At 44.2% G+C, this 25,645-nt stretch overlaps 1 protein-coding gene across 2 annotated transcripts in view; it reads left to right on the top strand.

The window, feature by feature from the left end:
• Window positions 1-25,645, top strand: part of LOC145344092 (voltage-dependent calcium channel subunit alpha-2/delta-4-like) — a 429,967-nt gene that overhangs the window by 319,007 nt on the left and 85,315 nt on the right. The window lies entirely within an intron of this gene.

Raw genomic sequence — 25,645 nt, 5'->3', positions numbered from 1 at the left:
TCACGTGATTTTCATAACCCCCCATCCCCTTTACCTGCAGGACTTGGGACACTAAGGGACAATTTAGCATGGCCAATTCACCAAACTTGCACATCTTTGAACTGTGAGAGGAAACCAGAGTATCTGGAGGAAACCCAAGCAGAAAAAGGGAGAAGCTACAAACTCAACACAGTCACCCAAGGCCAGAATTAAATCCGGGTCCCTGATGCTGTGTGGCAGCAGTACTAACTGCTGTGCCACCGCAATAATTTATACTGTATGGGATTGATTGGCAACTGGTTGCCAATCATTCAGAATTCTCTTACACAATATAAACTATTGTTTTACCCTTATTTTGGTATTCTTGCAAAGTGTCCTGATGACTGCAAGATGAAAAGCTTTGACATGTCTCCTTTTTCAGCAATACTCAAGTTGTGTACTACTAAACAACTACTTAACTCACGATGAAATGATTTCACTCTGTACTCACTCTTATTGACCACACATTGCTTTCCCATAACTCATGCATGATCCTCATAAGACTCAGTCTCTGTGAGCCAGGATCTCCCCGGTAACACCCACTCCCCCGCTCCTGACGCTGACAGTCACTTGCCTCTTGCTGGGCTGGATGATGACACAGTGATATGGAACTTTCAAGCCAGTGATGTCTTGTACGGTCTCCAACAAAAATTAATGTAATCTTCCTTTCTTCTGAAGAATAAGCATAGCGATATGGTGTGACAGATGGGAGTGTTATAATACTGTGGCTGTTAGTGACCGTGCTCTCAGGCTGCCTGGATCACAGCTGCTAACGCAGCATTACTCTAGCACTAGTGATCAGAGGGAAAGGGATTCAGCAGATAACACAAATCATTAACTCTCTGCCTGCTGCTCAAATTCAGAGATTACATCTGAAACCAAGATAAGCAGTAACCTCATTTTTTAAAATTTAATGCTTTAAAACATAATTGTGGCAATGTTTCTTTAATTGACTTAAATACATTGCTGACGCTGATTTACTTTGTGCCTTCCAAACTTAATTCAAAACTCCCATGTGATGCATCAATGATAATGCATAATCTGTTATGGTACAGAACAGGTCCCAAGCTTGATCGCCGCTCTGAAACAAGTTAACTGATCTTGGTCATTAATTGCTGGTCTCTCTGCTGATAATGTGTTTGCAGGTATGTTAGATGAAGACAGATGCATTGAATAGTTGAATAGAAAGAAAGAAGAATTTTTAATATGGAAATACCCATAAACATAAATCCCTACAATGTAGGAGAAGGCCATTCAGCCCCTCGAGCCTGCACAAACAACATTCCCACCAACACCCTATCCTGTAACCTCAGCTAATCCTCATGACACTAATGTAATTTATCGTGGTCAATCAACCTAACCCACACATTTTTGGACTGTGGGAGGAAACAGGAGCATCCAGAGGAAACCCACACAGACACAGGGAAAATGTGCAAACTCCACTCAGACAATCACTGAGGCCAGAATTGAACCCAGGTCCTTGGCGCTGTGAGACAGCAGTGCTAACCATTGTGCCACCATGCCACCCATAGAACATAAAATGAATGACCAGTGAATCTCTTTTCTCATGGTATTGGTTGAGGTAGAGGTGTTGACCGGGAGGGCACTGGCACATTTTCCTGTCTTTTTAAGTAGGTCACAAATGTTTACTTGAATCACAGTGTGGGAAACTGGGGCTTTGTTTATGCTAACAAAAAGGATACCTTAATCAGTGCTGCACCCTTTCAGTACTGCACTGTCATAGCCTAATTCATGTGCGACAGGTTAATAGCGCTTGAAATTTTGCCATATCTACAGAATTCACTTCTAAAAGAGATGGGAAGAACACTTGGAAAGGAAAACTACAAATGTTCTGTGTGTTTCTCATTCAAAACAGATGTAAACACATAGCAAACCAATCTCACTTTGAATGTGTACCTGATTTTGCCTCACATTATTTGGATGCCAGGAGACAATTGGCTGGGATGCACCTCAGATAGATCATTTAAACAATACTTGACCTTTGTGACCAATAATACCCAATATGGAATACCTCGGGAGAAATCAAAAATGCCTGTCCCTACTGCTTTATATTAAGACGCCAACCACAGACTGTTCGGATCATTTGCTGCACATGTAGAATGTGGGATTCCCCACACCAGACTTCTTAAAAAAATTGTATGTTAGAAGTGACACCACCCCACATCCCCTCCACCCTCTATTAAATTCAGAGTCATAATTAAATAAAATGCTCCCCTCTCCCAGCTGTCAAACATTTCAACATTTTTCTTTTTGGCCAATCTTAATGGACTTTAGTTTTACTTTGATACTTAAATGCTATTTGACTCCCGATAAATTCACAATGTACGCTTCTTATAAATTAATAAATAAATATATTGCCTTACCTTTTTCACAGACTCCCATCTCTCATCCTAAATCTCGAGTGCAGCTTTTTCCTGATAGTGCTGCTGAGCTGACAGAAGATGCTGCTAAATATACCAATGCATTGCAAATAAGATAATCTGGGGAGATACAAGCTACCACTTTCACATTTTAAATGAGCTTATCTTTCGTTCCCCACAGTCTAATGTGTTACAAAGCTGCAGTGAGGTTGAGTCTGACATATTCGGCTGTGACACTGACTCCGTGTGCTACATTGATATTGCATATATTATAGCTACAGTGATGCAAGCTTTAAAATTGTATAATTCAATGGAATACCTTGCCTGCAAATCAAACTTGTTTTTCTGCTATTGTTTCTCTCTCACTTCATCCCAACCCACTATATTCAATATTACACCCGGGCTACCCTTTCGCAAAAGCTTCAAAAGGTTCAGACCACAATTGACTTCAGGCATCCAGCTGACACCTGTTCTTTAGTCGACTGTACCAACAGATGAATACAGGAATCCCCTTCCCCATCAGGATATTTCACTCTTTCCTTACAATTGCCAAGCTGAGGCTGACAAATGTTACCCCAGGGAAATCTCAGCTCCATGGCCTACTTAGGCTGTCATTTGTACATTTTCTATTTCCAGTGCAGCCCAGTTTGCAAATGATGATTTACGGGCCCCAAACACACTGTTAAGTGAACAAAGTGAATGTTAGAAGAGCAATGATCATCTCATGGCCTGTGAGATTTTCATTGGAAGGGAAAGGGGATCAATATGAACAAAAAGTTAATGCCATCAATAGTTGTGATTCCAACATGAGATATCAGTACCCTGTGCAGTAGCAAGCAGATTACCCTGAGCATAACTCACCATACTGGGTGGGTAGCAGCTGCCACAGCCATAGGTCAGAACATGAGCTGGTTAACAAACACTACCACACTTTTTTGGAATGATTGAATATATAATTATTTTACATTCAGGTTAACAGCAGGAGGAAAACCAGTTTAAGATTTCTTTTAACTTTATAATAGCAAGCACAGAGTGCCCTGGGGCTGCTCTCTGAGTTCTGTCCAGTTGCTGATGATATGAATCTTTTTTAAGCTTCTGCTTATTCAACGTGTAATAATAGTTTGCCACAATTTTGTCAGTGATTTTTTTTAATTATTTGGTTGCACAGAAAATATTTGGTTTTAAAGAATGTTTAAACAACATGGCTATTCTCATGCACTCCTGGCTGATCACCTTGGATGTATTCTCCACAAACAGTTCCTGGAATGAGGCAGCATGGTGGCACAGTGGTAAGCACTGCTGCCTCATGGAACCAGGTTCAATTCCCAGCTTGGGTCACTGTCTGTGCGGAGTCTCCCCGTGTCTGAGTGGGTTTCCTCTGGGTTGTCCGGTTCCCTCCCACAGTCCAAAGATGTGCAGATTAGGTAGATTAGCCATGTTAAATTGACTCTAGTGTCAGGGGGATTAGCAGCGTAAAATGTGGGGTTACAGGAATAGGGTCTGGCTGGGATTGTGGCCAAATGGTTTCCTTCTACGCTGTAAGGAATTCTATTAAACCCAATGTCATTTGAAATTCTGCTATCCAAGCCCTAACTTTCAGGAAATACTATTCACTCATCACCCCTGTCCTTGCTAACTTACATTAAGCAATTCCTCAATTTTAAAATTTTCATCCTAGGTTTCAAATGACTCCATGATTTTGCTGATTCCTATCTCTGTGATCTCCTGCAGCCATGAAGTCCCAAGATTAATTACATAGATATTAATTTACACAGAATGAGCAGCACAGAAACATGCTGGTGTTAATGCTCCTCATGGGTCTTGTCCCACTCTTCTTCACCTCAGCATATCCTTCAGTTCCTCTTTCTCCCTCATTCCAGGGACTGGTAACCCTGACCTTTAAATACTGACACTTCCAGGAACACTCTAAAACATTTAGGCTGTACCCATTCCAGCCTCTTGAGCAATCATTATTTTAATCATTCCATCATTGGCGGTCCTGCTTTAAGAGGAAACTCTGGAATTCCCTCCACCTCTCTTTCCTGCTTTAGGGTGTGCCTTAAAACATATTTCATCTAGCCTAAGCTCTCCATATGAGACTTATTATCAAAATTTTGTTTGATAATGTTTATAAGGCACCTTGGGAAGTTTTGTTATATTAAAAGTGCCATATAAGTGCAAGTTGTTTTTTATTGCCGTAGGTTAATTCAATTTAGTATTCTCAAGACTCCTGTTCCATAGCAAACCATGTGGAGACGAGTTTGCAAATCAGCCAATGGTTACTAATTTAAATACCACAAGGAATGCCTGCTGGGAATAACTGTGATGGGGTTAATCTAATTCAAAATTTACTTCCCTGATGCAAAGATTATTGTCACTAAACACCTCTTTAAGCATGGAGTCTTTCCACAGGAACAGAGCAGGTCATGTATCCTAATGGGGCACCATTCATGGAAGGCCTGCAAAAGTATACACCAGATATAATCCATTTATTTTAATGCACTAATCTTTTACAGAATGTGGCACTGTTAAGAGTGCTGTAAATGTAGTCTTAAAATAATGTATTAACCTGGCCATAATGATTAATAACATGTTTGACAATAGCCAACAGCATTGGAAAATTAACCTGCACAAATATTAACACATAAGCTTTTAATGCCTTTGTATGAGATTCTATAATCATTTATTCTGATGGAGGTAGTTATATTTGAAATAAATGGGTTAATGCCTTTGTTGAAAAGTGGGTAAGGAAATTTTATATGATGGAGTTAAGTATTTGTACATTAATATTTGTGCAGCATAATTACCCAAACCCACTCTGATCCATATAAAAGAATTCTCCATTTTAGAGTTAAAAGCTGTGATTATTTCCATCTTCACCTAATTCACTCTAGCGTGAAATCCCTGTCGTCCACAGTAAACCATTTGAGACTAGTGTTAGCTGGTACAATCTAAGCAGGCAGCCAGAAAGCACAAATGTTGTATACTAGCATATTTCTCTATCTTGCTAAAAATCCCAAGATATTTGCTCACAAAGAAATATGGATGCTCATAAAAAAAGGACGGAAGCCACAAAACTAAAGGCTGAAACTTGAACCTACAGTATGTAAATATCAAACAAATTTAGTTATCTTCTTCATATCAAGAGACATCACTGCCAGTGAAATGCTGATCCGAAGATATGAAAATGAATATCTCTAAGATACAAATCCTACTTCATCCAGGTGGGAGGAGGCACGTGACAACTACATATAGCCTACCATGCAAAGCCATAGTCATTATTTGCAGTTTACATAAAAGAATGCAGATTGACTTATGATAACCACAATCTATATGGTACTTCCCATTTCTCAAAGTCAAACTTATAAAAGCAACTGGAATAATGGGCCTGATTTTCATGGCCACCTTGAATCCGGAATGGATTCAAGAATCACCAAAACTTTGGTTCTCTCAATTTGAATTTTCAACTTGAAAATGGGCCGATAAAACCTTCTTTTAGGTGGGAAGAGGTTGGGTCAGGTTACAACCCTGCTGATTTGGGATCACCATTGACAGTCTAGCAAAAATTTGTTTTTCACGTCCACCAGTGTTTTCATTGAGTTGGGTGGGTTTTGGAAGGCTTCTGCAAACCTGTTCTTGTTTGGGAAGCTTGGGGGGAATCTGCTGAGAATTCATAAACATTCTGCCAGGTGACTTTAAATGTCTTTATTAGATGTTCTTTTAAAAATTATTCATTCATTTGATGTGGATGTTGGTGGCAAGATAAGCATTTGTTGCATAGCCCTAATTGCTCATGAACTGAGTGACTTGCTAGGCCATCCAGAGGGCAATTAAGATTTGTGTGGACCTGGAGTCGCATGGAGGCCAGACCAGGTAAGAATGGCAGATTTCCTTCCCTAAAAGGCAATTAGTGTAACAGATGGGTTTATATGATAATTTATAGTTTTACAGTCAACATTACTGAGACTAGTTTTCAATTCCAGATTTTTATTAATTGAATTTAAATTCCACAAACAGCTATGGTGGAATTTGAACCCTTGTTCCCAGAATATTTGTCTGGACCTTGGGATTACTAGTCTTGTGATTTAACCATTACGCCACCATCTCTTTGTTATATTCAGCATGTATTCATTGCAGTGATTGATCATAGACTGTCCTACAAACGTAAGTTGACCATTGATCAGCATTGTTTAATTGTATTAAAATACTTTTTTCCACTTGGAAAATACTAGTATGCATTTAAATCTGGAGGAAACAGCATTTTGGGAACTCCAGTGTTATGATCTGAACTGGTTTAAATGTCCACAGTGTATTAATTAGAAAATAACTGGTCTGCATCTCTCACTTAGAGGAAAATAAAACAGCCACCTACTTTCTCCTGGATTGCATTGATTGACCAGCCATTTGGTATAGCTTAGAAAAAGTCAAACTGTCTGTTTTTTCCAATTTCAATAGTCTCCATTGTCTGAGCTTGCAAGGGAGTCTATTATGAGAGCTTGGCTGAGTTCCAAAAGGTACAGAAACTTTTATCTCAGCAGGAGATTGTGTATACAGTTTGATTGACTGTTTTAAATGGTTATTAAAGGTTTGCCTGTCTTTGATGTGGTAACTGAATAGATGTGTTTTTGTTTTTACAGTTTAATGACAACTTCAAGCGATTTTTTTTTTCATTTGGTCTGGGGTTTTCCAATATGAATAGTTATGTTTTTGAGTGACAGCCCCATGACATTGTTAGAGGTGCATATTCTGCACGTCTGTTTCAAAGATTGCTGTTACCCAGCTCCTGAAATCTGTACACAGTTAATGCTGGGTGAGTGGCTATGGAGGATATATGACAATGTAGTGGAAGCATGGGGAATATGAGGGGGCACAGAGGAGAAATGGGTAATAGATGGAGGGGAAGGATTAGTGGGTATAAGAACAATGTAGAGAACTGGACCGATATTTCAGTGAATTGAGGCAAGCCTTCTAATCAGCCACCTCAACGTCCACACTCCTTCAATGCTGCCTCAGAAATCAGGAAGCATGTCTCCAGGAAACAGAATCTTAAAAAATATTTGTTCATGGGATGTGGGCTTTACTGACTAGGCCAGCATTCATTGCCCATTTCTTGTTGCCCTTCAGAAAGTGATGGTGAGCTGCATTGAACAGCTGCAGTCCCTGAGGTGTAATGCACACACAGTGCTGTGAGGAAGGGAATTCCAGGATTTTGATCCAGGAACAACGAAGAGAAACAAAAATATTTTTCCAAGTCACAATGGTGAGAGGTTTGGAGGGAACCCCCAAGTGGTGGCATTCCCAGGTATCTGTTGCCCATGTCCTCCTAGATGGTAGTGATCGGGGGTTGGCATCAAGGATTGGGAAGATGGTGCATAAGGTACCTTGATGTGTTCCTGCAATGCATCTTGTAGATGGTACATATGGCTGCCACTGTTCATCGATGGTAGAGGGATTGAGTGTTTGTAGAAGGGGTAGCAATCAAGCATGCTGTTTTGTCTTGAATGGTGTTGAGCTTATTGAGTGTTGTTGGAGCTGCACACATACAGGCAAGAAGACAATTTTCAATCACACTCCTGACTTGTGCATTGTAGATGATGGACCTGCTTTGGAGAGCTGGAAGGGGAATTACTGACCACAGGATTCTGAGATTTTGACCTGCTCTTGTAGCCCCAGTATTTGTATGGCTAGTCCAGATTAGTTTCTGATCAATGGTAATCCCTGAATGTAGATAGTGGGGGATTCAGAGATAGTAATGCTGTAGAATGTCAAAGAGTGATAGTTAGATCCATTTTGTTGGAAATGGTCATTGCCTGGCATTTTTGTGGCAAACATGTTACTTGCCACTTGTCAGCCCAAGCCTGGATATTGTCCAAGTCTTGCTGCATTTGGACATGGACTGCATCAGTATCTGAGGAGTTCTGAATGGTGCTGAACATTCTGCAGTCATCAATGAACCTCCCCTATTCCTTATAATGGAAGGAAGGTCATTGATGAAGCAGTCAAAGATGGTTGTGTCGAGGGCACTATTCTGAGGAAGTCCTGCAGTGATATCTTCCTGCAGTGAATTTCTTCTTTCAAAGAGTGGTGAATCTTTGGAATTATTCACCCGTGGAAGCTGTGGAGGCTGAATTCTAGAGCATTTTCAAGGCTGAGATCAATAGGTTTTTAATCAGTTGCAGGAAGGTGGATGTAGTGAGCATTAGATCAACCATGATCTTATAAAATGTTGAAGCAGGATCAAAGGGCTTAATGGCCTATTCCTGTTCCTATTTCTTATGGTCTTATAGTCTGATACCCTGGAACTGAGATGATTGACATCCAACAACCAGAACTTTTGTGCCAGGTTTGACTCCAACTAGTGGAGGGTTTTCCTCCTGATTTCCATTACTCCAATTTTGTTCATGCTCTTGATGCAATACTTGGTCAAATGTGGCCTTGATGTCAAGGACAGTCACTCTCACCTCATCTCTAGAGTTCAGCTCTTTTGTCCAAGTTTGAACCAAGGTTGTAATGAGGTCATGAGCTGAATGACCCTGGTGAAACCCAAACAGAGCAGCCATGAGCAGGTTATTGCCGATTAAGTGCTGCTTGATAGTGTTGTTGCTGATCCCTTCCATCATTTTACTGATGATTGAGACAAATGGGGCAGGAATTGGCCAGGTTGTATTTTTCCAGTTTCTTATGTTGTGGACATAGCTAGACAATTTTCCACATTGTAGGGAAGATGCCAATATTGTAGCTATACTAGAACAGTCTAGCAGTTAAGTCCTTTAGGACCCGGTCAGCTCAGTCTGTGGTGTTACTTCCGAGCTACATTCAGTGACAGATATTCAAGTGACCCACCCAGAATACATTCTGCATCCTTACCAACCTCAATGCTTCCTCCAAGTGGAGGATTCATCAGCTGAGGGGGGATGCTATGTGGTAATCAATAGGAGGTTTCCTTGCCCATGTTTGATCTGATGTCATGAGATTGCTGAGTCAACGTTCAGGACTCCCAGAGCACTCCCTCCCAACTGTATACCGCTGTGCTGCTGCCACTTTGCTAGGTCTATCCTGCTAGTGAGACAGCGCACACCCAGGGATGATTCTATTTTGTCAGGCTGTTGCTTGATTAGTCTGTGAGACAGCTCTCCCAACTTTGGTACTCACCCCCAGACATTAGTAAAGAGGACTTTGCAGGGTCAGTAGGGCTGCGTTTGCCATTGTTGTTTCTGGTGACTAGGTAATTATTTGGTGGTCCGCCTGGTTTCATTCCTTTTCTTTGTAATCAGGTGGATATAGGCAGAGATGATGGGCTCAGATTTCCAAAATCTGGAAATGGCCTGACTCATGTTTCTAGACCAGGGGGCCCAGGCTGGTACTGCCAAGGTGCAGTGCCCAGGGGGCACCTCCGTGGCACCCAATCCTCTGGGGGGCCTTGATTAACACCCCTTCGCTCAGGCGGGGTCAGGCTGCCAAACCCTGCTGAAGTGAAACACTCCTGGTGGGGGTGGGGGGAGATGCTAGCAGACCCAGACTCGCTAATGACATTTAAATTATATTAAAATTAAAATTTAAATAATGTATGCTGTTCAGCATGAAGCTGATGGCACCAGAAATCCGGCTGCCGGAGACGCATGGAGGCCATGGCACCCAACGGGGAGCCCAAGAAACAGCCTCTGCTGGAGTTTCCCAGCCCACTTCATGACAAAAATAGCGCAGCGGGCTGGGAGAATCACCCCCAGCGTATTTCTACAAAGCCAGCTGTTCCAATACTTAAATATCTGAGGTTTGCCATTGAACTCAAAGGGGTAAGCAAAGTTACAAGTCCTTTAATTGGTTAAAAGGCAGCCATCAGTTCAGATTGGTTGGCCAGTGCTGCCTCGTCCTCACTGTCTTCATTTCACCTGAAACATATTCTTGTTGTGAAGTTGCCATGGCGATCTGAAGGATATTCCCAGGAAAGTCAAAGGATAGATTATCACTGAAGGAATTCATGAACGTGATTGCCTAACATGCATTTAGGGACCAGTGCAAGGTTCAGTTTTGAACTGATTGGTTCTTACTTGATCTATTTTGATTTAACCCTTTAGCCTTTCTATGCATTTTAGCTTAACTGTTATTTTATTTATAACACTCAATGTAAGCTTATACTTATGATATTGTGGATGGTTGGAAGAGGTCTGGAAGGAGGGGAGGGGGTGCGGGGAAGAGGAGGGGTGTGGGAAAGAGTAGCAATCAGAGAATAGCAGTTTGGAAACCATCACATACTTTTGAGTATAGCGATGATGAGATGCCAAATGTCACACATAGCGTAATATTCTGCATTTTGATATCATGAGTACTGATAAAAAGGAACAAAAAGTCCAGTGTTAGTATATTTTTTAAAATCAAATATGAACACATGAATTAGGAGCAGGAGCTGGCCACTTGGACCCTCAAGCCTTCTGCACCGTTCAATACGATCATGGCTGATCTGATTGCAACCTCAACCCCACATTCCCACCTACCCCTAATTACCTTTTACCCCCTTTTTAATCTATCAAATAAAATGCATTTGTTTCTGCAATATAGTTAACATGGAATCAGAGAAATCTAGTTTTTTGTGGGTCTTGCTCTCAAATTCTTACGTTCAGAAGCACATCAGAGCCAGGTTTAATGTCCTCCCTGCCTTTAAAGAGAGTATTGGGATACAGATTTTCTTTTTAGGTAATATTTACTGGTCATCAACTTTCCTCTTTGTTCTGTCTTGCTATTCTGCTTCTGGAATTTTTGATGACAATGGTTGGTCCCGAACGTTGGACCGAAAGCATAAGAATTTTTAGGAGCAGTAAAAGGCCAAGAAGACCACAAATCTCTCCTTTTACATAGATCAACCCCACTTAATTCTTTCTCTTAGAAAACCGCCAGTTGCTTTTTAATTCATTTGTATCACCTGTTCCAATAGATTGTCAACCATTGCTGAGTGGTAGCACTTTCACCTCTAAGTTTATAAAGTTATGTAGTCAAGTTCCACACCAAAGACTAGAGCAAAAAACTAGGCTAACACCCCAGTACGGCAGTGCAGTGCAAGTGCTGTACCATCTGAGGCACTGGCTTTTAGATAAGATGTGAAGCCAAGGTCCCATCTGCCCTCTCAGGTGGACATTAAAAGATCCTGTGGAATTGTTTTGAAAAAGTGGGGAGTTCTTCTGGTATGCCTTGAGCTCAAAAACAGGTTATTTAGGGGCTTTATCTCATTGCTGTTTGTGGAACATTGCTCCATGTAAATTGGCTCCTGTGTTTCTTACATTACAACAATACACCTATGAGCATGATTTTCCTGGGCCGTTGAACTGCTTGAGTAGCACAGCAGGCCAGGAAATATCAATGGGGGGGCCTGAAGTGAGAGTCACGGCTGGCGTTCAGCCAATTACAACTTTCCTAGGCCCTTTTTTTTAACGTAATCAGCCTCATGCTAGAAATCAACAAGAGGCTGATTACCATATGACAAGCTGAATTTCCATATTATTAGCAAACCAGGGATGGCTAATGTCCACCCTTCCCCCACCCACCCCCTGCCATGAGATGTTCCCACCAGTGGGGATTAAAGCTGGTCCCCATCAACAGGGATTCGGCATGACTGCCCCACTGATGGAGACAGAGGCCACTGAAGCCCCCCCGCACCCCACCGGGGTCAGGGACAGGTGGATGCCTCTTGGGCAGTTCCAGCCTGGCACTGCCAGCCTGGCACCCTGACACTGCCCACTGAGCACCAGACAGTGCCAACAGTATGGGGTCTGAGGAGCAGGACTTACAGGAAGTGGGGCTGAATGGGGTGGGGAGCAATCCACTGTGCACTCTGCATTAGGGATCAGTAGTGGAGGGAGGGAGGAGATGATTGGAGTTGGTCATCATGGTGTGGCACAGTGGTTAGCACTGCTGCCTCACAGTGCCAGGAACCCGAGTTCAATTCTGGCCTCGGGTGATTGGAGTTTGTACATTCTCCCTCTGTCTGCATGGCTTTCCTTCGGGTGCTCCAGTTTCCTCCCACAGTGCAAAGACGTGTGGGTAGGTTGATTGGCCATGCTACATTACTCCTTAGTGTCAGGGGATTAGTGGGTTAAATATATGGGGTTGTGGGGATAAGACTTTGGTGGGATTGTTGTCAATGCAGCTCGATGGGCCAAAAGGCTCCTTCTGTTCCAAAGATTTTTTGATTCCATTCAGGCGGGGGAGGGCCAGGGCTAGCCATGGGGTGGGGGCCTGGGCTGGCCCAACTTGGGGTCACGGAGGTCGGCAATCGAGAGGGTCGGGGTCGGGGCTGGCCACTGGGGAGTGGGGTGTGGGGGATCACGAAGGCCAGCGGTTGATGGGGGCAGGTCAGGGATGACATTAGGAGGCCAGCGATTGTGAAGCCAACAATGAGGGAGTCAATGTGCATGCATCAATTTCCCCATTGACAGATTGGTGCATGTGCAGTGGCCCGCTCAGGGTTATGCTGCCAGCCTCTCGGGTGGGATTAGGCCTCACCCCCCCTACTGGTGTGAATCTCCCTGTGGCTCTTTGTGATGCACAGAATGCCGCAAATTCTTTCAACTAAATACTTGGGTGAAATTGCCCCCCTGATCTTTTTACCTTACGTGATCATTTATTTATTACCCCATGGCATTATCTCGAAGAAGGGCATGGGAGCCATCCTCAGTTTCCTGGTCAATATTTATCCCTCAGTCAGCATTTGTAAAAAGCAGATTATCTGCTTACTATGACATTGCTGTTTGTAAGGAAGCTTGTTGTAAACAAATTGGCTGCCATGTTTCCTGCATTGTAACGTTGACTGCATTTCAATTGTATCTCACTGGCCTTAAATCACTTTGGGATGCCCTGAGGTCACCAATGGCACTGTATAAATTCAAATCTTTCTTTCTTTGTGTGGATAAAAAATTCTGCCTGGCATTGCTCTGTATTTTCAAATTTATTATTGATTAATTGTGCAATTCAGTTTTCAACCTCTGATTAGAGTGATGGATCAGTTTTGTCCATTTCCATTATATAATCTTGGAGATCTCAACTAAATCACCCAGTCTTTTTCAAAAGTATTATTTCAGTGATCTCACCTTCAAATATTGTATTCTTGCAAGGACACAGTCATTTGTTCTCAGACAGAGAACACCATTATATACTCTTGATATATTTCTCCAAACTGAAAAGAAATAAAGGACTCCCTCTAGAGGGCTTGAAGCAAGCTTGCTGCATCACTATCTTGCCAGATTCATGCTGTTTTATAAATGGCAAAAAAATACATTTAAAGAAATCAGTAGCCTGAATTTCCTGGAGATATAGCTGAATGTTTGGCTATATCTAGGTTGGCAATATCGAGCAGGTGTGGAAATTTGGGTGGAATTTGTTATGCCTCATTCAGTGTTATGCTTATGCAGTGTTTCCTATACATGAGAAAAACGGTGGGTGATTCTTGCAGTTTGACATCAGCTATTCTGCCTCCCCACCTCTCGTTCTTCCTTTAAATGACTCCCTTAATGTACTACTTTGACCAAGCCTTTTGGCCACCTGTCCTAATATTGAATCATGCTTTTGGACACAAGCATTGTTCAAACAAGATTGTCAGTTTGGACTTGGGAACAGTACAAAGCAAGGTCTGATCCAAAAGTCATCCAATCAAACTCAGCTATCAGTGGGAACATGTTCATTCTCTGACACTTGTGGCTTTGTTTTTGAAGAGAAAAACTAATCAAAATAGAAAGGAAAATAGAACAGAGACCCATAAGTAAACTGATCTCAAGCTGCCTGTTTGTGAAGGTTCCAATATGCTGTAGAATGCAAGTGACAGTAATTCACAGGGCCAGAATTCAAACGCACAATGTTTGTAAAACCTCACTGGAAAAGTCTCACTGAGCTACGGAAGGAGCTGATGTACTTTCTTTCAGATGTTTCTTAAAATGAGAGTACAGTGTCCTGGAATGAGAGAGCCAACTGGAAAGGCTGTTTTAATAATGATCCTAGTGCTTGATGTTTAGAAGGGAAGGGAGAGATGTTTAACTTTAAGAGCCCATAATGGAATATAAACATAATGCAATCATTTAGATAAAATATTGAACTCCCTTGATCTTTTATTTTCCTGCTTGTGAGCAAAAGAAAATGACTAGTAAATAGTCCAATGTGATTACGGTGTAATCAAGAGACAGCATTAATGTTTTGGGCAATGAGGCTCCCATTAATTTGCTTGAGAACAGTTTATTTACGGGTCTCTGTTCTATTTTCCTTTCTATTTTGATTAGTTTTTATCTTCAAAAACAAGGCCACAAGTGTCAGAGGATGAACAAGTTCCCACTGATAGCTGAGTTTGATTGGGTGACTTTTGGACCAGACCTTGCTTTGTACTGTTCCCAAGTCCAAACTGACAGTCTTGTTTGAACAATGCTTGTGTCCAAAAGCATGATTCAATATTAGGACAGATGGCCAAAAGGCTTTGTCAAAGTACATTAAAGGAGTCATTTAAAGGAAGAATGAGAAGTGGAGAAAAGTTTAAGGAGAAAATTCCAGAGTTTGGGGCTTTAGCAGTTGTAAGGCACGGCCACTGATTATGGAACCATTAAAATTGAGGATGCTCAAGTGACCAGAATTTTAATAATGGAACACAAGTATCTTAGAGGACTGAGAGACAGAAGGAGGATGCAAAAATAGGATGGAGCAAGGCCATAAAGAGTTTTGAGAATTAGGATGAAAATTTTTTAAAATCAAAATATTGCTTAATTGGGAGCCTGTGTGTGTCAGCAAATGATTCACCATGGACTATTCTCCGGAATCAGCTGCATTCTTGGACACACGCATCTCCATCAAGGACGGTCACCTCAGCATCTCACTGTACCGCAAACCCACAGATAATCTCACAATGCTCCACTTCTCCAGCTTCCAGCCTAAACTTGTTAAAGAAGCCATCCCCTATGGACAAGCCCTCCATACACACAGGATCACTGCTGAGGAGGATCACAGCAGACACCTCCAGGCGCTGAAAGATGCCCTCATAAGAACAGGATATGGCGCTCCACTCATCGATCGACAGTTCTGACGCACCAATCTCCTCAGAAGACAAACATGGCACATGGTGGACAGAGTACCCTTCGTCGTCCAGTACTTACACGGAGCAGAGAAGCTACAACATCTCCTTCGGAGTCTTCAACATGTCATTGATGAAGACGAACATCTTGCCAAGGCCATCCCCACACCCTACTTCTTGTCTTCAAACAACCGCACAACCTCAAACAGACCATTGTCCGCAGCAAACTACCCAGCCTTCAGGAGAGCAGTGACCACAACACCAACAACCCTGCCACAGCAACCTCTGCAAGACATGCTGGATCATCAACATGGATGCCATCCTCTCACGTGAGAATGCCATCCACCAGGTACACGGCACATACTCTTGCAACTTGGCCAACATGGTCTACCTGATACATTGCAAGAAAGGATGTCCCAAGGCATGGTGCATTGGGGAGACCATGCAGACACTATGACAATGGATGAATGAACACCACTCGACAATCACCAGGCAAGACTGTTCCCTTCCTGTTGGCGAGCACTTCAGCGGTCACGGACATTCAGCCTCTGATCCTTGGGTAAATATTCTCCAAGGTGGCCTTCACGACATACGACAGCGCGAGTCGCTGAGCAGAAACTGTTAGCCAAGTTCTGCACACATAAGGATGTCCTCAACCGGGATCTTGGGTTCATGTCACATTATCTGTAACCCTCATGACTTGCCTGGGCTTGCAACATCTCACTTGCTGTCCTGTCTGGAGACAGTACACATCTCTTTAACCTATGCTTAATGCTATCTCCACTCATATTGTCTGCACCTTGAATAATTGATTAGTTGTAAAGACTTGCATTCTAATCAGTATTCTGTAAACTGTGTGTGCCTTTATATGCTCTGTGTGTGACCAAAACTCTCCACTCACCTGACAAAGGGGCAAACCCCAAAAGCTAGTGGGTTTACTATCAAATAAACTTGTTGGACTTTAACCTGGTGTTTTGAGACTTCTTACTGTGTCAGCAAACACAGTGATGATGGGTGAATAGAAACTGGCATGAGTAAAGGCACAGGCAGCAGCTTGATGGTGGTGGTCTGGAATTCACCCCCCAAAAGAGTGATAGATACAGAACCATCACATTTGAGATGCCATGACATACAGGGCTACAGACCAAGAACTGGAAATTGGGAGTAGACAGATTCTATTTCCATCGGTACAGGCACAATGGATTCAGTGGTCTGCTGTTGTGCAGTAAATATGTTGTATTGCAATTTTGTAGGGCCTCAAGTTTATGGAGAGTTGAACATTTGGAATAATCAAGTCTGGAAGCAACAAAGGCACAAATGAGGGTTTCAGCAAGAGCTGAACAAAGACAGGGATGAAGTTAGGTGAGATGGACACAGGTGGTCTTAATGATGGTTCAGATATATGATCAGAAACTCACTTCGGGCTCAAGTGTGATAGCAAGGACAGAATTTTGCATTTTGAGTTGGGACCATAATGTTGAAATTGAATGTGAGTCCTGATCTTGCACTGTATTGGGAACAGTCACCCTACGTTAATTTTGCCTTGATTCACCAATTAGTGACCAGAGGGAATGTTTGTCATCCAATTAAGCAGAGTGGCCAGGCTCTCAAAATTTAAACTTTATTTATTAATGTCAGAAGTAGGCCTGTGCCCTCCTGCACGGAAGGAGCTGCAGCCTAGTCTGGCAGGTAAGGGAGAGTGAGGTACCAGTCCAAAGATGTACAGGTTAGGTGGATTGGCCATACTAAATTGCCCCTTAGTGTCCTAAGATGTGTAGATTAGATGGATTAATCATGGTAAATGTGTGGAATTATGGAAATAAAATAGGAGAGACGGCCTGGGTAAATTACTCTGCTCAGGAGTTGGTGCAGACTCAATGGGCTAAATGGCCTCCTTCTGGGCTGTAGGGATTCTATGATCTTGAGGCATATTCTGTGCCATCTAAAAGAATAGAGGTGCCCACAGACACTTGTGGCCAGGTAGGCAGGAGAGTCTCAAAAGCTTCATAGAGCACTGGTTCCCCAGTCTGCTATTCCATGCAGCTGGCATATTCTAATGCCATGGGAGTCCCGCAGGACAACTGGAAAATTTCAGTCAGCCTCTAAACAACAGCCTTAATCAATCTATCCAGTCGGTGAAGCAAAATTAAAGCCCACCTGTCTCTGTTCCTGTCCTCATCGGCCCATGAAAATCCTGCCCCAAGGCTGCGGATAGTCTGAAATCAAAACAAAAAATGTTGGATATGCCTAGCACATCTGATAGCAACTGTGAAAAGTGAAACAGAGTTAATGAGTGGAATCTTCCCATAGATGTCCTGGCATCAAGAAGGGGGGAGTCGGATGGTGTAGCCACTGCCACAGTCTCCTGGCTGAAAAGCCCTGGCATAGGCCTTAGCCCTTTCTCCTCCCTTGGTGTTCCTGTGATCTCCTGGGTCACTCCATGGGACAGCAGTGAGCTCCAGAAACTCCAGCATCACCTGGACCTGCCAGTCTTGGAGGACCACCTATCCATGGTGATCAAGCCCTCTGCGATGGTCACCTGAATCAGGGGCCACCTATCAGTGGCCACAGCAAATGCCCTCTGAGACTGGGCCATGCTCTGCAGCCCCTCAGCCATGACCCTCTGCGACTGGGCCACTTTCTTAAAGGCTTCTGCCATAGCCCGTTGTGTCTCAGTGTTGACCCACTGGGTCTCCTGAAAGCTCTGCAGCCCCTTAGCCATAATCTTCTGCAACTGGGCCATGTTCTCGTAGGCTGCAGCCAGAGCCCATTGTGTCTCAGCGCTGTCCCACTGGGTCTCCTGCAAGCTCTTGAGCTTCTCAGCCATGAGCCACAGATTCTCAAGAAGCCTGTTGAATCCCTCATCTGTGGCCAGCTGTGCCTCAGCCATCGCCTGGAGCCTGCAATTCATGATGAGGATCCCCTACCCCAGGTTTTCCACTGCAGATGCCACCCTTGCAGTGTTGACCTGAGAAGCATGCAAGACAGGCAGTAGCTGGTCTGCTTGAAAGCTTTAGGACTCCTCCCAACAACCTCGCAATTGGTCCAGTGTGGCTGTCAACCCCTCCTGCATTCCTTGGCTTTGTTGCTGAATCTCCAGCAGCTGAGGGAGAAGTGAAATCAGAGGGCCAGCGTGTAGCCTGGGGCCAGCTGAGTCCTCGCCTCCAGCAGGCCTCCACATGCCAGAAGCCTTAGACATTCCCTCCTCTACTCAATGTACATCAGTAGATGTGTTGTGCTCACCAGAGAGAGACCCAGAAGCCTCAGCACCAACTGAACCCACCAACATGTCAGTATCTGGGATGTTGAGTTGTGACGTGGAAGCTGACGCTAAAATGGTGTCACCCTCGGAGATCAGTTCACCCATAACCTCCGAGGACTCATCCGAGCTGTCTGGACCAGAATGGGCGGGAGCTACAGCAGGGGCCTGTAGTCCAGAAGGCCCCAGGGCATTCAGATCTGCCCCTGCAACACAGGACACAAGGAGAGGAATTCCAGATGCCAAACACATGAATCACATGTCTCCATTGATCATAGACCAAAGCACCAACAAAATTACATGACAGGAACAGGCATTTTGGCCCTCCAAGCCTGTAGCGACCAGGCTGCCCATCTGATTTGTTACCCACTATCTTACTGGGGACCATATACTTCTATTCACATCCCATTCACGTAGCTGTAGAAATCCCTTTAAAGTTCACTATCATATCTGCCTGCGCGACTTCCCCCAGCCGCGAGTACCAGACCTCCATTACCCTCTCTGTGCAAATAAATATGCTTTGTACATCTCCTTTAAACCATGCCCCTCGCACCTGAAACGCGTTCCCCCTAGAAGATGCCTCAAAGTGATTGACAGGTGCTCATGTCTTATTGGCAGCCTGACTATGCTGTTGCTGACAGCCTGTAATTCCCCTTCTCTTGAGAGCTCCAGCATCTGCTCCTCAGAGAGGGGGAGGACCTGAAAGTCTGACTCACCATTCCCTGTCTTTGCCCTCTCACGGGTGTTATGGTCAATCTTCTCCTGTGGAGACAGAAGGAACCATGAAAGAAATGGTTGTGTGACTCCTGTGGAGTACTAGATGGTGGCCCTTGGAGGGCAAGTGCAGTGGGGCTCACTGGGGGGAAAAGAAGGTGATGCTTGGGGATCAGGAGCTGGAAGCATGCAGGTTGCTGGGGATAGGAGGATCTGGGGGAGATTTGGGGATGATGCAAGATGGGGTTCAGCACTCACCCTTGCTGTATGGTTGAGATCATTGACCTTTTTCCAGCACTGCTTCCCAATTCAGGGGGGGCCAGTGTCCTGGCTCTGATCGACTTCCTCCCAGACAGCATTCCCATCAGCCCCCCTTAGTCTGTGTCCTCCTGGGGGTAAGAAGGTGTACCACTTCACCGCTGCTGCATTGTGGGTGGGGGGGGGAGGTGGATTAGTGCGTCAATGATTGGGGACAGGGGAGAAAAAGGGAGGTGTCACACAGCCAGAGTCCGGAGGAGATGGGGGTCTTGCATGTGAGAGTCCAGGTGGGGGTGAGGGAGATCACCCTGCTTCATATCTGTAGGGTGGAGGAAGGAGGTGGATCTCTCTGCCTGTGATGAGTGGCGGGGGGAATGGAGTATCTGCTGCCATTCTGCCTGTGATGAGTGAGAGGAAAGGGGGTTCCGTTGCCACTCTGCCTGAGATGAATGAGTGGGAAGGGGGAGGGTCTGCTGCCCTTCCACCTGAGATTACTAGGGGGAAGGGGGGTCTGCTGCCATTCCACCTGAGATCATTGGAGGGAAGGGGTGTCCGCTGCCACTCTGCCTGAGATGAATGGGGGGAAGGGGGGTCCGCAGCCACTCTGCCCGCGATGAATGGGGGAAAGGGGGGTCCGCTGCCACTCTGCCTGTGATGAGTGAGGGGAAAGGGGGATCCATTGCCACTCTGCCTGTGATGAGTGAGGCAGAAGAAGGGGTCTTCTGTCACTCTGCCTGAGATTGTTGGGGGCAAGGGGGATCCACTGCCATTCTACCTATGATGAGTGAGGGGGAAGGGGTGTCCACTGCCACTTTGCCTGAGATCATTGGGGGAAGGAGGAGAGGGGGCCACGATCAGTCTGGGTGGTGGGTGGGTGGGGGGATAAGGGGGTCAGTAATGTTGTGGGAATAGGGCAATATCTGTGGGAGCCAAGGAGAGTTATTATCTGGCCCGGGCGCGATGTGGTAGGGGAGCAGTATTTTATCATTTTTTTGAGAGCATGCACAGTTGAAGGCTCTGATGGGAGTTGCAGGGTTCTGGGTGTATTAAGCCCCACCCACAGGCTTGTGCAGCATGATTTAGAATTGCTGATTTTTTTCAAGCAGAGTACGTATGGGGGTGCCTAAGAACGGGTCTAAAAGTCGGAAATGATACACACCCAGATTCAAGTCTACCCAACAGTTAGAATCAAAATGGTAAAATAAGGCTCTCGGCCAAGTTCTTGTCAGATTTCACGTGTGATCTTTCCAAAGGATGGGAGGAAGAAGAAGCCCCTCCAACCAAACAGGTGTGAATGCAATGACTGAGGAGGTGTGCTACTTTTAACCTGGATAAAGTGCACCATGTTGATCAAGAGTCTTAGGAGGATAGGGGTGTGAGTAACACTTTCAACTGACAAGTTCCACAATCCACAATTTGTCTTAACCAGTGTCCTCCTGCTGAACACACATCAAGACAGCACATCCTGTACCTCCACTTATTCCCCTGACTCCTCTGCCTCTTATTCCCCTTTGAACAGCCAACGCTCACGTCCATCTTATTGCCCTCTCACACCCATGCCTCATAATAACTTCCCACAAATGTTGTCCATTCCTCCTCTGCACATAAGCTTTTACAACCTCTCACACCTCCTGTTTTCTTTTCCTTGCAGAAGAGAGTGTATAGCTTGGCAAGAGAAAGGGACACAGTGGGCAGGTGTTGATGGCAACTGTTAGGTTTGGGCCCTCCGTTGACAGACGCTTGGTCAGCCATTGGCAACGTCTTGTTCCAGGATGCAGCAGCTCTCAGCAGCAACCTGCAGGGAGATCCTGAGCTTCCTGGCCCTCAAACCTGTCAATAGAGCAGATCCTCTATTTCTAGACTCATGTTGTTTTGCCTCCTTCCCACTAGTTTTCAGTGTCCACCCACACTGCCCTGTGGAGGGAACCGCTGCTGGGGAAGAGGCAACTGGTGCTGGTAGAGCTCACCCAGTTGCTGCAGCTGTTGGCATTGAGGTAGCCTCTGCTCTTGACCCCGATCAGAGGTGGAGGGTAGAGTGACATAAGCTGCTTGATGAAGACTGGCAGCAGGGAAGCAGCTGAAAGTGAGTGAACTGTAAACTGATGAAGTACCTTCCAAGAATTTGGCAATCACCTGTCAAGCAGTGAAAGCAATCTCTGTGAGAAATAAAAAGCAGCCCTTCAAAGGCTGTTGCTGGAGCTCTCCTCAGTGTAACCGTTTAAAGTGTTCACAGCTTGACAGTTTTACTGAAGAAGCTCTTCACGTTGCGCCCTCATTTCAGTGACCTGGACAAATGTCTGACAGGTTTGGAAACAGGTCCTCTGGCTGGAACTTAGGGTTAAAACAGCCATTAACTGACTTCTTAACTATCTCAATCATTGCCTAATTATTTACCCAACAGGTCCGAGGGGGTTACGTGCTTGCTTTGAATCCTACTCCAAGGAAAACCAGAAGAGAATGGGATAATGTCAGGATCTTGGGACCTCACATGCACAAACTTTGGTACTCCCAATATTTAATTGGAGGAACTTTCTACTTTCCAATATTGGATGGAGTTAGACGGTGATGAGATAGAGCTGGATTTATTCATCATACATGAGAAAACTAACTCAGTTGTTTTCAGATGATGTTACCAAGGCAGAAGCAATCAGATGATATATACAAGAAGGCCAAGGATAGATCCTTGGGGAACACAGATGATGGTGCAGGAGCAAGAATAGAAGAGATAAACTTGGATGTTGCTGAAAAAAGGGGAATGCTGGTGAAGCATAGCATTTACGCTGATCAGAACAAACACAAGAAAGCCAAATTTCAAGGGGAGCAATAATTTATACTGCATCAGAAGAGGGTGCTGATTGGTTAGCAAGTTGACTTTGATTGATTGAGGCATTGTCATGGAGAATACATCAGGGAACTACTGAGCCCTACATTTTTGTTTAATTCATAAAAGGTGTAATGCTTGGACATGTTCCTTTTGCCTACAGAGGCAGGTCCCTGAGTATGAATATACGTAGCTTCCAGCAAGAGTAAGTGAGCTACATTGTGAACCCAACTGGGCAGCACCATGGCACAGTGGTTCACATTGCTGCCATAAAGCATCAGGGACCCAGCCTTGGGTGACTGTCTGTGTGGAGTTTTCACATTCTCCTTGTGTCTATGTGGGTTTCCTCCAGGTGCGCCGGTTTCCTTCCACAGTCCAAAGATATGCAGATTAGGGGATTGACTATGCTAATTTGTGCCACAGTGTCCCAAGCTGTGTAGATTGGGGGAACTACTGGGGTAAATGCATGGGGTTATAAGATGTGGCATGGGCCTAGGTAAGATGCTCTGTTGGAGAGACGGCGCAGACTCAATGGGCCAAATGGCAGCCTCTTGCACTGTAGGGATTCTATGATCTATGATAATCTTAAAGTTAACTGGAACTATATTCTATACATCCAATCATGCCAGTTCCGAATGCACAAATTCAAATCACAGCACACCTCCAGCAGGCTGGTCAAAACTTGCTTTTGTGATCATAAGCAGGTTATTCTGATATCATTGATATGTTCAAACAAAGCACTTGCCTTTCTCTGGTAAGTTGTTAGATGGTCTGATTAGAATTTCTGGTGTAATGCTGAATAATCCAGAAAGTGAACAAGAAAACCAGAAAAATGATGATGTATTTGAAGTTGTTTCAGTTTAACAATTATCATCAGGGGAAATAGTACATTGAGGCTATCTATAGTTACTGCTGGTGTTTGGTGGTCTCAACAGAGCAGAGTGTAACAAGATGAAAAATAATAATATAGTGATACCTGAGTGAGGTTGAACTAGTTCATGTCCAAACTGTTGAGACTCATTTCATGTCGGCTCTTTATAGTTAGTAAATAGAGAAAGCATTGGTCTAAAAATTGCAAAGTCTAAAATAAAAAAAATCATGTTTCATTAAAATCTCAAACAGCAATTAAAATTGGAAGGAAGAAACTTCCCTCTTGTCATTGTTAGCTTTGTCAGTGCCAGAGAAATTGACTGGTTGTAATTAATATATCATCTCATTAAAAAGATACTTAGACATAAATCTATACGCCCTAATATTACGTCACAAGTTTAGGTCATATCTATTGTCCAAGCACAAAGACTTAACGCTGTTCAATGTATTTGAACGATAAGATAGCCTCGTTAGATATAGTTAGTAGTTCAATCTATGCATAAATAATAGTGACTGTATGGTTAGTCTCAAAGTTGCAGTATTTGTACAGTAAATTCTGGGCCTTAAGTGCCAATTTGTGTTGAGTTCTGGCCAAGTTGATGTTGTCAGATCACATCCATTTGGATACTACTGGGTGGCACTTATCTAAATTTATTTCATTTTGATCCTTATAGTCAGCAAGTAGAGGAGGCATTCATACTATCAGGTTAGATGGGTTTTAAAACCAAATTTGAGGGGCATTTTTCTTCCTGGGATATAAGCATCACTTGGCAAGGCATGCCATTACTCCCTATCCCCAGTTGTCCTTGAGGTGGTGAGCCAAAATCTTGAATCATTACAGCTCACCTAGTGTAGGTATACTGATAATGCTGTTAGGGAGGCAATTCCAGATTTTGACAAGGGACAGTGAAGAAACAATTATGTTGAGTGGTATTTTACACAATGCTCCCTGTCTTAAAAGTCTGCAGCAAGCCAATCTCCACTAGGCCGAGAAACCCTGAGCCAATTTTACATCAGGCTTTTAAATGGCTCAGAGCATCTTCACTCACATCTGAAAGGAAGTCCTGCCTCTGAGAACTGCTAGCCAACCGAATGGCAGGCAGATTTTTGGTCCCAACAATGCCACTGGGAGCACTTGTCACTTCTTAGACTGAGTTCAGTGCCCAGCAATAATCATCACTACAACTGGAAAACACACTAAGTGGAGGAGTTAGGGACTGATTCCACAAGAACCATTCTGGCAAGCCAAGAATATGGTGGTTGGGGCCTAGGTTCAGAAGGGTGGTGGGCATGGAACTTTCAGGGGGGAGTACAATAGGGGGTGGGGGATCCTCTATAAGGCACCAGGTGCCCAAACAGAAGTGTGATCTAGTAGCCTCCAATACCTAATATTCCTGCAGGGTGACCCAGGTAACCCCACCCCATTGCTGGTATAATACAAGCGACATTGGGAGTAAGACCTTATGAGGCCATTAATTGCCAAAATACCAGCAGCAGTGGGTAGGTGAAGGGCACTGTTTGCTTGCCAGCCCACATCCAGCGTGGTTGTGGTGTAGGTGTAGAAGTCCAGCAATAGTCAGACGGTGTGTGACTTGGAAGGGAAGTGTTGGTGTTCTCATGTATCTGCTCGATTGTAGGGGTCGCAGGTTTGTAAGATGCTGTCAAAGGCAACTTGAAGGGTGGCATGGTGACGCAGTGGTTAGCACTACTGCCTCATAGTGCTAGGGACCCAGGTTCAATTCCAGCCTTGCATGACTGTCTGTCTGGAGTGTGCATGTTCTTCCCATGTCTGCATGTGTTTCCTCCAGGTGCTCCAGTTTCCTCTCACAGTCCAAAGATGTGCAGGTTAGGTGGATTGGCCATGATGAATATTGGGATTATGGGATAGGACAGGGTAGAGGACCTGGGTAAATACTCTGTCAGAGGGTTGGTGCAGACTCAATGAGCCAAATGGCCTCCTTCTGCACTACAGGAATTCTATGACATGTTTCTGCATCTTGTAAATAGTACAAAACCACCATTCCTATGCACCAGTGTTAGAGTTAATTTTTAAGGTGGTGAATAGGATGCTGATCAAGCAAACTACTTTGTCTTGGGTGGTATAAAGCTTCTTCAGTATTGTTGGAATTGCACTTTACCAGGCAAGTGTTGTGTATTCCATCACACTCCTGACTTGTGTCTTGTAAATGGTGCACAAGCTTTGGAAAGTGAGGAGGTGGGCTATTCATTGCAGAATTCCTAGCACCTAACCTACTCTTGTAGCCATAGTATTTGTATGACTTGTCCAG

This window comes from Carcharhinus amblyrhynchos, chromosome 6, assembly GCF_965287045.1.
Source record: "Carcharhinus amblyrhynchos chromosome 6, sCarAmb.v2.hapA, whole genome shotgun sequence".
In the NCBI taxonomy this organism is placed as follows: Eukaryota; Metazoa; Chordata; class Chondrichthyes; order Carcharhiniformes; family Carcharhinidae; genus Carcharhinus; species Carcharhinus amblyrhynchos.
Note: the sequence above shows the minus strand (reverse complement) of the source record. Positions and strands in the feature narration are given on the sequence as shown.